The sequence below is a fragment of the Hippopotamus amphibius genome, chromosome 12 (assembly GCF_030028045.1).
Source record: "Hippopotamus amphibius kiboko isolate mHipAmp2 chromosome 12, mHipAmp2.hap2, whole genome shotgun sequence".
In the NCBI taxonomy this organism is placed as follows: domain Eukaryota; kingdom Metazoa; phylum Chordata; class Mammalia; order Artiodactyla; family Hippopotamidae; genus Hippopotamus; species Hippopotamus amphibius.
Window position 1 is genome coordinate 38,532,499 of NC_080197.1, and position 12,432 is coordinate 38,544,930.

A 12,432-nucleotide genomic window follows, 5' to 3' on the forward strand; every position below is an offset into this window, starting at 1 on the left:
TCTGAATAAGCCCACGTGCTAGGCCTGTGGGGGCGGAGCCCTGACCCCCGCGTGGATGGGGCAGGAGAGGGATGCAAGCGTAAAACCTGAGAAGCACTGAGCCTGCAGGACAGTCACACGGGGAGTCTGCACCCTCTCCTGGGTGTCCTGACCAGGTTGGGGGCGGGGAGCAGATCGCCACAATCCCAACTCCAGAGGGCTGAAGGGAGGCCACCAGGATGCACACACTGAAAACTGGAGCCCGCTGTCCTCTGCCCAGTGGTTTCCCCGAAGTCTCAACCTTGGGGTGGGGGGCAGAGGTCCACGTGCGACACAGCAGAAAAAGAGCAGGAAGATGCTTCCCCCGAACAAAAGGCCACGGCAGGACTAAAGCTTGACAAGGGCGTGAAAACCAGCTCCCCGCACCCAGCATCCCCACCTTGGCGGGCCTCCCAGCCCCTTGCTTCCATGATACCTAACAGTTTAGATGCTTAATGGACTCCGGAGGCAGGGAATCAAAAATGCATGAAGATGAAAGTGAAAATTGATTTGGTCCATTTATAGGTTGGTGATCTCACATCTGAAAAAGTAAACAACTGGACATTTCCCAAGAGATTCCCAAATAAGTCATGGAACGTTTTTGAGCCGAGCAGAATATGCAAGGCATTCCCTGAGTGTCTTTGTGATAATAAAGTGGGCTCTTGTTATTTAAAAATAGCCGCACATGCACATCCCAGCACGTGAGTGATGCACACGGGCAGGAGGCTCCCTCCCACGTACCCTGCCCGCGTGTCCCGCACCCCACCTTCCCGCCCTCCCTCGGGGCAGCCGCCCCATCTGGATGACGACCCCATGGCGTCTGGCTGCTCGCACTCCCACCCCCGTGTGCATCCGCCAGCTTTACTGCAGACCCAGCTACAGGAACGTGCTTTGTTGTGCTTTAGGGTGCTGCTTAGAAGTGTATTTTAATAAGGAATTTAAAATCTAAATTAAATTGCAGCTTACACTGAATGATGGTGGAAAGGCTTGGATCAACATAAACTAGAAAATAATGGAATTAAAGTGATTCTTACTCCCAACATGAAATGTACCCTCTCGATACTCAGAATAATTCAACCTACTTCCCCTTCGTCGTCACGGGGTTAAGTGTCTTGAGAAAATAGGAAACGTGCCGCGAGCTCTGTGTCTTAGGTGACTCTGAGGCATCCCACTGGGAGACCCTGCCTTGACCTCTGGGGTCGGGTTCCGAGAGGGTGTTGTGTGGAGTTGGGGTCTATTTTCCCTGCCCTCATGAAGAGACGGACGAGCCTTAAGAGTGAGATAAATGGAGTGGTTGAAGGGGCAGCCTTGCCAATCCAGAGAACCAACCACTCAAGGTGATGAACACCCGTGAAGATCAGGGCCCTGGTGGGAGCAAAGTCCTTTAAGAAGCTACGCTTCTTCCAGAAAACAGAGTTCTGAGACCCCTGGAGGACTTTTGGGAAGGATGTCACTCGAAACACTCCCAAGGGTTTGCCTGCGGCTCTTAGCCCACCTCACACAGAACGGGAACAGGTTCCCCAGCCAAGACATGACATCACGTCTCGCACTGTGCTTTTCTTAATTGAGGTACACTTGGCAAATAACATTGTATTAGTTTAGGTGTATAACGTAATAATTCCACCCGTGTGTGTTGTGGGATGATCACAAGTCTGGGTAACGTCTGTCACTGAATATAGTTAATGTTTTTTCTTGTGATAGCTACTCTCCTAGCAATTTTCAAACATACACTAGAGTATTTTAAACTATAGTCACCATGACTGTACGTTACATCCCCGGGACTTTTATAACTGGAAGTCTATACATACCTTTTGATCTATTTCACCCACCTCTGGAAACCAGCAGTCTGTTTCTATGTTTTCCATTTTCTAGATTCCACATGTACAATCATACAATATTTGTCTTTCTCTGTCTGACTTATTTCACGTAGCATAATGCCCTCTAGGTGCATCCGAGTTGTCAAAAATGGCAAGATTTATTTCTTTTTTATGGCTGTTAGTCCATTATATATATGTATATATATATACACACACCACATCTTTATTCGTACATCTGTCAATGGACACTTAGGTTGCTTCCATATCTTGGCTATTGTAAATAATGCTGTAATGAACATTGGGGTGCAAGTATCTTTTCTAACTAGTGATTTCACTTCCTTTGAATATATTCCCAGAAGTGGAATTGCTAGATCATGTGGTATTTTTATTTTTTAAGGAACCTCCATATTGTTTTCCACAGTAGCTGCACCAATTTTTTTTTAATTATTTATCTATTTATTTGGTTGCACCAGGTCTTAGTTGTAGCAGGTGAGCTCCTTAGTTGTGGCTCTCTGGCTCCTTAGTTGTGGCATGCGAACTCTTAGTTGTGGCATGTGTGTGGGATCTAGTTCCCTAACCAGGGATTGAATCTGGGCCCCCTGCATTGGGAGCTCAGAGTCTTTTTCTTTTTTTTTTTAATTTTAAAAAAGAACCTTTATTATGAAGTGTTATATGTTAATTCTTTTTTCTTTTTTTTAAGAACTCTTATTGAGATACAGTTGACATACAATAAACTGCATATATTTAGAGTGTACAATTTGGTATCCCAATCTCCCAATTCATTCCCCCCCAACCCTCCCCGCTTTCCCCACTTGGTGTCCATATGTTTGTTCTCTACATCTGTGTCTCTATTTCTGCCTTGCAAACCAGTTGATTTGTACCATTTTTCTATATTCCACATATATGTTAATATACGATATTTTTCTCTTTCTGACTCACTTCACTCTGTATGACAGTCTCTAGGTCCATCCATGTCTCTACACATGTCCGAGTTTCATTGCTTTTTACAGCTGAGTAATATTCCATTGTATATATGTACCACATCTTTTTTATCCATTCATCTGTTGATGAACATTTAGGTTGGGAGCTCGGAGTCTTAACCACCAGGGAAGTCCCAGCTGCACCAGCAGCACACAAAAGTTCCCTTTTCTCCACATGCTTGCCAACACTTCTCTCTTGTCTTTCTGATAATAGCCATTCTGACAAGTGTGAGATGATATCTCATTGTTTTGATTTGCATTTCCCTGATGATGAGTGATGTTGAGCATCTTTTCATATACCCGTTGGCCATCTGTATGTCTTCTTTGGGAAAATGTCTATTCAGATCCTCTACCCATTTTTAATCAGATTGTTTTGTTTTTTCTGTTGAGTTGTATGACTTTATATAATTTGGATATTAGCCCCTTATCAGATATATGATTTGTAAATATTTCCTCCCCTTTGGTAGGCTGCCTTTTTGTCTTGTTGATGGTTTGCTTTGCTGTGCAGGGCAGGAACATTTTAAATTGTGGCTGTTTTGCCAAATTACCCTACAGCTCATTCACTGGCAGCTCTGATGCCTGCTTCCCGAGCCCTCACCAACACAGCCATGGCCAAGCTGTTTGCTCTGCCATTCTGGTGGGTAAAAAATAACTGGTAGTTTTACTAGGCCCTGACCTAATTTCTCTTGTTTGCATCTAAGAGTATTTCCTTTTCTGTGAAACATCTGTTCATGTCCCTTGCTGATTTTTCTATAACATTATGGTCATTTTCCTATTGATTTTTAGGAGATTTTTATATATTAAGGAAATTAGCTATTGTGGTAGAATGTGTTGCAATTTTCCCCCATTTTATTATTACTTTTTGACTTTACAATATTTTTTTCAATGCACAATTTTACTATTTTAATGTATTTAAGTATATCTATTTTTTTCTTCTTTTTGGCCACACTGCATGGTTTGTGGGATTTAGTTCCCTGACCAGGGATTGAACCCAGGTCCTGGCAGTGACAGCACCAAGTCCTAACCACTGGACTGCCAGGGAATTTCCTAAATGTGTCCAATATATTGCAGTTTTATACAATTTATCTTATTTGATGAATTCTGGGTTTTGTGTCATAATTTAAAAAAGCTGCCCTACTGAGACACTTTTAAAAGTTAACAAAACTTTTTTAAAGACATAGTTTTCGTTTTTACATTGCTTTAAGAACCCCCTGCACGTGCTTTTGAACACTCTCAGGCACAGCAAATCATTGTTTGGGGTGGATTTGGTTTTTAGAACAATTTCAGAATCATTGAAAGGCCAATGTGATATTGAAACTGGGATAATACCATTTGGAGATAAAATCAAGGGTGGCAATTCCCAAAGGGAACTTTGAGAAGTGTGCAGAATCATCACAGGTCAGTAATACAAATACAGAGCCTCCAGAGGTGAGAACTGTGAGAAACCACACTTGGGTGTGCAATTTCTGGTAAAGTTGTTTTTAAATGACTTGTTTGGAGACCACAAAATGTCAAGAGTGTTCATCCTCGTGGAGGAGACTGAGAACCCTGTTTTCTGCTTCTATTCCATCACCCCTCACTCTGCACTCAGTGCTTCATGCTAAAACCAGACGTGTGGGGTTTTCCCACCAAGCAATTCTCAGACACGAGCTGGGTGTCCAGCAATTCAACTCAGTTCTGACCCCATCTGCCTGGAGATGGTGTCAGACCCCACAGGTAAGGGCTCAGTCCTACAAGACCGCCCACCCTTCAGAGGCCCTTCTCAAGTCCAGGTTGTCACCTGTGTTTCTGACTGACCAGCTATAAATCAGAGGGTCCTACAACCCCTCCTCAGATTCTCTAATTTGCTAGAGAGGCTCACAAAAGTCAAGAAAACAGGTGACTTCCTATTGCCAATTTATCACAAAGGACACAAACCAACAGACAGGTGGAAGGGACGTGAGGGGAGGGCATGGGAAGGGGGAGGGGCTCCCACGCGCTCCAGACTGGACGCACCACCCTCCCGGCACCGCACCACCCGCCCAGCACCGCACCACCCTGGGAGCTCTCTGAACTCTGTACTCTGGGGATTTTTATGGAGGCCTCGTTATGTAGGTTTGGTTAAGTCATTGATCTCCAGCCCCTGTCCCCACTCCAGAGGTTGGGCCTAGGAGAGGCGGAATCTCTGAGCCCTCTCATCACCTGGCAACCAGCACCCACCCTGTGGTTACCTGGAGGCTTTCCAAAAATCACCTCATTAATGCAAATACAAGTGGGATTGAAAGGGCTAATAGGACTGAGGACAAAAGACCAAATGTAAGAAAAGAGGCTCCTGCTGCTCTTATGCTTAGGAAATCCCAAGAGTTTGGGGAACTGTGAGCCAGGAACACGGACAAAGACCAAATATATATTTTGTCCTATAAATCACGGCACCATGGCTCTGGAAAGAGGCTTTAGGTGGGTAGGGGTCCGATAGCCGTTTTCAGTACCGTAAGGGTTATCAGAGCCTGACTCTGCCTGTGTGGCTCCAGAGGCCAGAGCTCAGACTCATACGAAAGCTGCTGACGAGGAAAGATGTCCTGAAAGAAGATGGCTCTTCAGTCAATAGTGCCCGAGAAGGGGTCCCTGCTGGGGGTTGAGAGATCAGAATCAGGCGCCTCCAAGGCCTCTTCACACTCAAGGTCCTTGGATTCGCCTTGAACGTTATGTTGAGTTCATGGCCAGATAAGCACACCACACGCAGCTACAATATTGACAGTGGCTTGTGTTGATGGAGAGCTTGCTGGGTGTCAGGCATGGAGCCAGTGATTTCATCATCGCAGCAGCCACGGGCAGGTACCAGGCATCTCCATCACGCAGCCCAGAGGCTGGGCCTGTCCAAGCTGAAGGTCAGTGACTGAGGAGATGAAGGGCCCCACGTGGACCCGTCTGGAGGCTGCCAAACCCCAGGCTAGTGTTCCTCCCAAGTTAAGAGCGTCTCCAGATGAATTTTTCATCACATCAGACTTTGCATGCAGCTATTTATCAAAAGCAGGTTTCTCTGCTGAAGAATCAATCATCGTGATCATAATGAGCATGAATATTTAGAAAAATAGTTATAAATAGAGTCACGAGAAATAAAAACTAGCTCCAGCCTGACTGCCTCTGTCATTTTGACAGTCTCCGATGTCTTGCTTTTCTGCATTATTGATTGGCGGATAGAGGCTTCTGTTTAAGGGCTTGAGTGCAGCCCTGTAAACCTTAGTGTCTGCCTCAGATCAATGTAGGTCAGAAGCAAACATCCCCCTATAAGGCATCCTTTCCAGAGGCCTCTCTGAAGGTCAGGAGAGCACCAGAGCTGTGTGTTTGTGGCACAGAACACAGGCAGTGGGATGGCTCCAAACATAATTTCCAGGGCTCGAGATGCTCAGCACATACAGCTGGTGGTTCTCCGGACCCACCCGGAGGACAGCTCAGGATCGAACGGGTTTACACATGAAAATGCCAGAGCTCAGAGGCCCACAGGGACTTGTTCTAAAGCAAAAAGGAGGGAGGGGAACATAAACCAGGGTTTTCAGCTTTCTCGGGAGGAAGAGATTTCGAAGGATTTTTTTTTAATGACTTTCCATGCATTGGAATATTATTTGGCAGTAAAAATGACATAATCTCTAACATGGATGAACCTTGAAAACATAAGTTCGAGTAAAAGAAGCCAAACACAAAAGATCACATGTTGCATGATTCTATTTACACAAAATGTCCAGAACAAGCAAATCCAGAGACAACAAGCAAACTGGTGGTCACCTGGCGCTCTGGATGGGGGTGAGGGTGGGGGAAGAACTGGGAGTAGCTGCTAACGGGGGGAACAGGATTTTGGGGGGTGATGAGAAGGTTCTAAATTTAGATTATGGTGATGATTGTACAACTCTAACAATTCTAAACACTACTAAACACTATTGAATCAGGCTCTTTAAGCAGGTAACTTATGGTATGTGAATTACATCTCAATAAAGCAGTTTGAAAACTGAAGACTGATCAGGCTTCCTAGGTGGCACAGTGGTTGAGAATCCGCCTGCCAATGCAGGGGACTCGAGTTTGATCCCTACTCCAGGAAGATCCCACATGTTGCGGAGCAACTAAGCCCGTGCGCCACAACTGCTGAGCCTGAGCTTTAGAGCCCATGAGCCACAACTATTGAGCCCTTGTGCTGCAACTACTGAAGCCCATGCAACTACTGAAGCCCACGCGCCTAGAGCCCATGCTCCACAACAAGAAGTCACAGCAATGAGGAGCCTGCATACCACAGTGAAGAGTAGCCCCCACTCACCGCAACTAAAAAGAAAGCAAAAAGACCCAACACAGCCAATAAAATTAATTAATTAATTAATTAATTAATTAACAAAAACCCAAAACTGAAGACTGGAACGCTTGGAAGGGAGCTGTCTGAAACAGTAGATTTCTGCTCAGAAACTTCCCCTTGTGCTTAACCACATCTTATCATTTTGTTCTGGTCTGAAAGCACAAGGTCCTTTCTTCCTTTTTCAACTCTTAGGTTTTTTAAAAAATTGATTTCTTCAAATTAATTAGTTTGTTTTTAATTTAATTGACATATAACACTATATTGGTTTCAAGTGTACAACATAATGATTCAATTGTTGTATATGTTGTGAAATGATTACCACAAGTCTAGTTACCATCCACCACCTTACATAGTTACAAAATTTTTTCCTTTTTTTCCTTGTGATGACAACTTTAAGATCTACTCTCTTAAGCAACTTTCAAATATGCAATACAATAGTATTAACTATAGTCACCATACTGTACATTATATCCCCAGGACTTATTTTATAACTGGAAGTTTGTACCTCTTGGCACTCTTCACCCATCTCACCCACCCCAACCCCCTACCTCTGGCAGCCATCAATCTGTTCTCTGTATCTATGAGCTTGGTTTTTTGGTTTGTTTGTTTGTTTTGTTTTTTAGATTCCACATATAAGTGAAATCATACAGTATTTGACTTTCTCTGACTTATTTTACTTAGCATAACGTCCTCTAGGTCCATCACATTGTTGCAAATGGCAAGAGTCCCTTCTTTTTTATGGCTGAATAGTATTCCATTGTGTACATATACTACATCTTTATCCAGTCATCCATCTATGGACACTCAGGATGTTTCCATATATTGGCTGTTATGAATAATGCTGCAGTGAACATAGGGGTGCATATATCTTTGAATTAGTGTTTTTGTTTTCTCTGGATAAATACTCAGGAGTGGAATTGCTGGCTTAAATGGTAGTTCTATTTTTAGTTTTTTAAGGAATCTCCATACTGTTTTCCATAGTGGCTGCACATTCCCACCAACAGTGCACAAGATTCCCTTTTCTCCACGTCCTCGCCAACATTTGTCTTTTCATGCACTTGGCCATCTGCATGTCTTCTTTGGGAAATTGTCTATTCAGATTCTCTGCCCATTTTTTAACCAGGTTGTCTGTTTCATTTTTGTTTTCGCTTTGCTGAGTTGTATGAGTTCTTTATATATTTTTAATATTAATGCCTTATCAGATACGTGATTTGCAAATATTTTTTCCCATTCAGTAGGTTGCCTTTTCATTTTGTTGATGGTTTCCTTTGCTGTGCAGAAGCTTTTGAAAGACTTGTACACTATAAGACATTGGTGAGAGAAATTGAAGAAGACACAAATAAATGGAAAGATATTTCCTGCTTATGGATTGGAAGAATTAATATTGTTAAAATGTCCATACTACCCAAGCAATCTACAGATTCAGTGCAATCCCTATCAAAATTCCAATGGTATTTTTCACAGAAATAGGACAGTCCTAAAATTTGTATGGAACCACAAAAGACCCTGAATAGCCAGAGCAATGTTGAGAAAGAAGAACAAAGCTGGAGGCATCATGCACCCTGCTTTCAAACTATATTGCAAAGCTATAGTAGTCAAGGCAGTGTGGTATTGGCATAGAAACAGACATGTAGATCAATGGACCAGAATAGCAAGCCCAAAAATAAACCCATGCATATATGGTCAATTAATTTACAACTAAGGAGTCAAGAATACACAATGGGAAAAGACAAGTCTCTTCAATAAATAGTGCCAGGGAGGGGGCAGGGGGTGAAGGGGAAGCTGAGACGAAGCAAGAGAGTAGCATAGACATATATATACTACCAACTGTAAAATAGATAGTCAATGGGAAGTTGTTGTATAACAAAGGGAGTCCAACTCGAGGATGGAAGATGCCTTAGAGGACTGGGGCGGGGAGGGTGGGGGGGGACTCGCGGTGGGGGGAGCCTAGGAAGGGAGGGAATACGGGGATATGTATATAAAAACAGATGATTGAACTTGGTGTACCCCCAAAAAAAAATAATAAAAAAAAAATTCAATTCCCAAGCCTTCCCATATATCTGTGCATTCCCAATACCTTTCCAATAAATTACCCTCTTGTTTAAAAATAATAATAAAATAAATAAGTAAATAAATAAATAAATAGTGCCAGGAAAACTAAACAGCCACATAGAAAAGAATGAAACTGGACCACAATCTTACACCATATACACAAATTAACTCAAAATGGATGGAAGACTTGAGCGTGGGACTTCCCTGCTGGCGCAGTGGTTGAGAAACCGCCTGCCAATGCAGGGGACAAGGGTTCAATCCCTGGTCCGGGAAAATCCCACATGCTGAGGAGCCACTAAGCCTGTGTGCCACAACTACTGAGCCTGTGCTCTAGAGCCCATGAGCCACAACTACTGAGCCCACCTGCTACAACTACTGAAGCCTGCACACCTAAAGCCTGTGCTCCACAACAAGAGAAGCCACTGCACCACAACAAAGAGTAGCCCCCACTTGCTGCAACTAGAGAAAGCCCTTGTGCAGCAATGAAGACCCAATGCAGCCAAAAATTAAAAAAAATTAAATAGGACAGTCCTAAAATTTGTATGGAACCACAAAAAAAATTAAAAAAGAAAAAGACCTGAACATGAGACCTGAAACCATAAAACTCCTAGAAGAAAACTTAGGTAGAAACTCCCTGACATCAGTCTTGGCAATGATTTTTTTTTTTATCTGACTCCAAAAGCAAAGGCCATAAAAGCAAAAATAAACACTAAACACTAAAAGGCTTCTGCACAGCAAAGGACGCCATCAACAAATTAAAAAGGCAACTCTTAGACTTCTCTCAGTCCCCTCATGGTCTCCTCTCAGGCCTGTGGGCTGAGAGAAGATCCCCTCCCGGGGGGAGGAGGATCAGGTCTGCTCCTTCCTGGTGAAGCCCAGGGTCCTGTAGAGGCTGGAGTCATGGGGAGGGTTCTTCAGCTGCCCTACTGAGTTACAAAAGGTTGCCTAAAAGAAAGCAGGAGAATTGAAAATCTGGAGAACAGGGACATTGACCTTCCCTCTCCACCCCCCATATTTCCTTGTCAAGCCAAGGATCCTCTCGTTTTCCCAATGGGAGTGCCTGGTAGGACTCCACCCAAACCAAACAGCAGGGCAAAGGGTTAGCAAAGCAAATAGGCTTTCAGCAAGAAGCCTTCCTTCACTTCCCTGTTGGATGGACTCCACACTTGGCTCAAAGCTTCAGCTAGGATCTCTGCACAAAGTGAATCTCAGAAGGAACTAGGTGTTGCTTCCTAGGGGCCTGGATTTGTAAAGATTGCCTATTTCATGGAGGCTGGTTTTGGTACTTAAGCTCTTTCTAGCTTTTCCTTCTGACCTAGTGAATTTTTTTTAAAAGAATATCTCTATTGAGGTATTTTCATATAGTAAAATGCACAGATCTTAAGTGTCGAGTTCAATTTTGACAAATAGCCCATACAGCCCATACCCCTATTCTTCACCCCAGGAAGTCCCTAGACAACCCCCCTACCCTTGGCCCCTGGGAGACCGTTCTGAATTCCATCACAACACAGTACTTCTGCCAATTCTGTAACTTCCTGTCAATGAAATTGTGCAGTGTTTGTGCTCTTTTGTGTCTGGGCTTCTGCTCGGCATATTTGTGAGATTCACTGGTGTCGATTCATTCCTTTTTATGGTTGAGTTAATATTTCACTATTTCAATACCCTACACTTTGTTCTTCACTTTCCTGTTGATAGTCACCCGGGGTGTTTCTGGTTTGAGGTGTTAGTGATAAGGTTCCTGTGAACATCCTCGCGCAAGTCGTTTTGTGGACATACATTTTTATTTTTCTTGGATGGATACCTAAAAGTGGAATGGCTGGGCCACGTATTAAGTGTATGTTTGACTATTTTATTATAAGAAACTGCCACATTGTTTCCAACATGGCCCTAACAGTTAAACCCCACTCCCTGCTGTCAGTCACTCTCAAGTCGACCATTATATATAGTGGGTGAGTCCTGCTGCCCACTGCGGTTTTAAAGTACATTTCCCTGATGTGATCTAGTGACTATTAAAGAGCCTTCAAGGACTTCCCTTGTGGCACAGTAGTAAAGAATCTGCCTGCCAATGCAGGGGACACGGGTTCCATCCCTGCTCCAGGAAGATCCCACATGTCTCAGAGCAATTAAGCCCCTGTGCCACAACTATTGAGCCTGTGTGCCACAACTACTGAAGACTGCATGCCTAGAGCCCGTGCTCTGCAACAAGAGAAGCTACCACAATGAGGAGCCCGCACACCACAACAAAGAGTAGCCCCCACTCACCACAACTAGAGAAGGCCCGTGTGGGGCAACAAAGACCCAATGCAGCCAATAAATAAATTAATTAATTATAAAGTGGTGGGCCAGCCTGGGCTGAGGATAGGCAGAGGCAGCCCCCTGAGATGCAGCTTGAAGCCAGGCTGGCAGGACCTTCACTGCAAATCTCCCCTTCCAGTGAGGGACTCCCCAGGGGTGAGGGCTGCAGAGGGTGAGAACCAGACCAGCGAGGCCTGTGGATGTAGGTTGTGTGTCCTTTGAAGCCCCTCACAGCCCCATAGGCAGCCCCACAGGCTCCACAGTTCTGGGGCTGTTTATCTTTCCCTACCCCCAGCTCTCTCATTGACCCCAGCCCTGACCACTTCCCCGTCTGCCTGGTCCCTTTGGGATGGGACACATCAGAATGCCTGTTGGCGGCCTTCACCTGTCACCTCAAGTCCCCCAGGTCCAGCCCAAGGACCTGCTAGGGAGGGGCTGAGACTGGTTTAGCAAGCTTACCTGCAGGAGCTGTGCTGGGCTCAGCCCTCTGCTGAGGGGCTGTCCAGTTTGCAGCCTGAGCAGCATGGTTCTGGGGAGTGTCTGGGAAGCAGGGAAGCCCATGAGGAAACTACCACAGGAATCCCGGCAAGAGGACCCAAAAGAGCAGCTAAGGATGGACTAGTTACATAGGGAACAAAATGGCTGGAGGCCCCAGAGTTCCTCTTGGAAGACCACTGCAACCAAGGATGGCCCCCACTCTCCACAACTACAAAAAGCCCACGCACAGCAACGAAGACCCAATGCAGCCAATAAATAAAAATAAAGTTAATTAATTAATTAATTTAAAAAAACCCAGCTCCTGAGAGAGTCCTTGGGAGCTTGGGAGAGAAGGAGGGCCCACCAGGCCTGATGTTATTGGCACCCAATCTGGGAGCAGTCAGGGAGGCACTAGCCTAAAGAAGGATCTGGAGCCCCACTGGAGGTGGAGGGAGGGCAAGCACACAGGATGAGC